A 3,765-nucleotide genomic window follows, 5' to 3' on the forward strand; every position below is an offset into this window, starting at 1 on the left:
TGGATTTCCTGGATGTTTTGGGTTAGGATCTTTTTGCTTTTTGCATTTTCTTTGACTGTTGTGTCAATATTTGCTATGGTATTTTCTGCTCCTGAGATTCTCTCTTCTATCTCTTGTATTCTGTTGGTGATGCTTGCATCTATGCTTCCTGATCTGTTTCCTAGGTTTTATAACTCCAGGGTTGTCTCCCTTTGTGACTTCTTTATTGTTTCTGTTTCCATTTTTAGATTCTGGATGGTTTTGTTCCTTCCTTCACCTGTTTGATTGTGTTTTCCTGCAATTCTTTAATTCTTTAAAGGATTTTTGTGTTTCCTCTTTAAGGGCTTCTAGCTATTTACCTGTGTTCTGTATTTCTTCCCTTCCTTCTTTCTTTCTTTCTTTCTTTTTCTTTTTCTTTTTTTTTTTTTTTTTTTTTTTTTTTTTTTTTTTTGAGATAGTTTCTCTGTGTAGCCCTGGCTGTCCTGGAACTCACTCTGTAGACCAGGCTGGCCTTGAACTCAGAAATCTGCCTGCCTCTGCCTCCCCAGTGCTGGGATCAAAGGCGTGTGCCACAACTGCTCAGCCTTCTCCTGTATTTCTTTAGGGAGTTATTTATGTCCTTCTTAAAGTCCTCTATCATCATCATGAGAAGTGATTTTAGATCTGAATCTTGCTTTTCCGGCGTGTTGGGGTATCCAGGACTTGCTGTGGTGGGAGAATTGGATTCTGGTGATGCCAAGTGATCTTGGTTTGTGTTGCTTATATTCTTATGCTTGCCTCCTGCCATCTGGTTATCTCTAGTGCTACCTGCCCTGGCTATATCTGACTGAAGCCTGTCCTTCCTGTGATCCTGGTTGTGTCAGAACTCCTCAGAGTCAAGCTGTCTCTGTGATCCTGTGATTCTGGGATCCTGAGATCCTGGGTGTGTCTGAGCTCCTGGGAATCAAGCTGCCATCTGGGACCCTAAGATCTTGGTGTGATCAAGCTCCTGTGATCCTGTGATCCTGTGTATGTTAGAACGCCTGGGAGTGGAGCTTCCTCTGGGAGTTTGTGCCCAAGGTCTGCTGAAGGCACTGGCCCAGACAGACTGGAAAGAACCCATGCCACTGATCTGGTGGAGTTCCTGCGTGCCTGCATCTCACTGGACTCAGTTACTCCTGGTGTTGGGAGAGGTATTGTGTCCTCCTCATCTCTGATCCTATGATCCTGGGCATGTTAGAGTGCCTGGGAGTAAAGCTTCCTCTGAGTGTTTTGGGTATCTAATTTTGTCCCAAGAGTTTACGGTGTTCCATGGAGTAACAGGAAATTACAGTATTCCTCTAAGCCTCAGTTTCCTCTTTGGAGAAATAAGGAACATCCTCATTGGATGTAGTCTGTAGTCCAACTTCTCAACAATAGACAGCAGCAGCTGTGAATGGAAGCCCAAGAATCTAGCAGTTGCTCAGTCCCACAAGGCAAGCAGGCAAAAAAGAACATGATTTAAAATAATAATACGCCTTTCTGCGCTCTCGCTGGACCAGTGAGGACGGCCTCAGAATGCAGAATGACGCAGGCAAGTTTGTGGACCTGTACGTGCCGCGGAAATGCTCCGCGAGCAACCGCATCATTGCTGCCAAGAACCACGCGTCCATCCAGATGAATGTGGCCAAGGTTGACAGGAACACAGGCCGGTTTAGTGGCCAGTTTAAAACCTACGGCATCTGCGGAGCCATTCGCAGGATGGGTGAGTCAGATGACTCTATTCTCTGACTGGCTAAGGCTGACGCAATTGTCTCAAAGAACTTTTGAGCAGAAGAAATCAGGAATAATTTGTAACAAATAAAAGCTCTACCTGTGACAGCTAAAAAAAAATAAAATAAAATAATAATAATAATAATAATAATAATAATAATAATAATAATAATAGAAGGATGAACCAAAAGCAAGTGCTGAATACATTGGGAGACCCTATCTCAATATATAAGGTGGAAAAAGATTTAAAAAGATACCCAGTGTCAACTTCACTTGCACAATATACATACACACATGCAAACAAAAAAGAATATAAAACAACCTATTTTAAGATAGGAAAAGAAACTTTTAACAGATACATCACTAAAATAAAAATTATAGCTCTACATATCTTGGGCTGGCAAAATGGCACAGTGGGTAAAGATACTTGATGCCAAGCCCAAACATGGTGGTTTGAATGAAAATGGCTCCTGTAGGTCCATAGGGAGTAGCATTATTGGAGGTGTGGCCTTGTTGGAAGAAGTGTGTCACTAGGAGTAGGCTTTGAGGTTTCAGAAGCTCAAACCAGACCCGATGTCACTCTCCCTCTTCCTGCTGCCTGCTGATCCAGATGTAGAACTCTCAGCTGCCTCTCCAGCACCATGTCTGCCTGCGCACCACCTCGCTTCCTGCCATGACGATAATGAAGTAACCTCTTAACCTGTAAGCCAGCCTCAATGAAATGTTTTCCTTTATAAAAATTGCCGTGGTCTTTGTGTCTTTTCACAGCAATAGAAACCCTAACTAAGACACTAAGGACCTGAATTTGATGTCCAAGGTCTACAAGGTAGTGAGTGAGAATGGGCCAAACAGAGTTCTTCTCTGACCTACACATATACACCCCATAAACAAATAAACAAACATAAATAAGAAATAACTGTAGTTTTAAATTTTTATAAGAAAATGTACATGTCATAAAACCATGAAAATCGCGGGTCATCTGATAAAAGCAAATTAAAATGTCAGATGCCATTAAACATCTATTAGACTGTCGAAGCATGTGGCTAGCACAGCTCAGCTAGTACAGTGCCTGCCGAGCCTGCACTAAACCCTTTGGTTCTGTTCTGGCACCATACAATCCGGGCCTGCAGCACACTGCAGATCCCAGACATCAGGAGATAGGGGCTGACGGATCAGTTATCCTCAACTACACTGTGAGTCTGTGGTCTCCTTGAAATACTTGAGACCTTGCCTCAAAGCGTGCAGTAACGGAGCACCCAGGGTAGGGACCGACCAGAGAAGTGTGGACCTCATCCTTTACCTTTTTTACAGCAGCGGGAGATCATTCCTGGAAGCTACAACTACTCAACATGCCAGTACCAACTGACCCGGTGATTCTCAGCTCCGATCGCTGGGTCTGCCACACAGCTCCTGCACACCTAAGACTCAGGGAACACTGAAGAAAAAGAAGGTGGGAAGACTGGAAGAGCCAGGGGATGAGGAAGCCTGCGGCAAGCCTATGCCTCCTGGCTAGGACAGGGAAGCTTTACCCACAGAACGTCAACAAGATAGCTGTCTGAACAAGAGCTGAACAGTTCCAGTAAGAGTTGGTATGCCAACATGGGCTGAGGAAACCCACGGGGCCCCATCCCTAGATGACGAGCCACAAGCAATGGACAATGCGCAGAGAAAAAGAAGTAGTCTCACCCAGGAATGAGCCTCTGGTGGCTTATCTAGTAGCAAGTGGTCAGCCCTAGAAACTTACACAAAGTCAACAATGAATGAACTCAGTTGGTTGAATTTAAATATTTCTTTGTTTATATGTAAATGTAACAACAAGAGTTGCTTCTGGTCTGTCTGGGCTGGGGTCCAGAGCAGACCTTGGGAGCAAGCTCCCCAACCAGTCCCACAGCACCCAGAGGAATCTCCACTCCCAGGCACTCTGACACACCCAGGATCAGAGGTGAGCAGGAACCAACATCTGTCCCAACACTGTGAGTAATTGGGTCCAGCGGGACTAGGCACACAGGAACTCCGCCAGCCCAGTGACTCCGGTTCCTTCCAGTCTGTCTGGGT

At 44.8% G+C, this 3,765-nt stretch overlaps 1 protein-coding gene and 1 pseudogene across 1 annotated transcript in view; one reads left to right on the top strand and one right to left on the bottom strand.

Annotated features, from left to right (window-relative positions):
- LOC116070006 (5-hydroxytryptamine receptor 5B) overlaps positions 1-3,765 on the bottom strand; it is a 25,293-nt gene that overhangs the window by 5,542 nt on the left and 15,986 nt on the right. The gene's annotated exons all lie outside the window — the stretch shown is intronic.
- LOC116070012 lies at positions 1,336-1,814 on the top strand (annotated as a pseudogene).

Source organism: Mastomys coucha, unplaced genomic scaffold (genome assembly GCF_008632895.1).
Source record: "Mastomys coucha isolate ucsf_1 unplaced genomic scaffold, UCSF_Mcou_1 pScaffold1, whole genome shotgun sequence".
In the NCBI taxonomy this organism is placed as follows: Eukaryota; Metazoa; Chordata; class Mammalia; order Rodentia; family Muridae; genus Mastomys; species Mastomys coucha.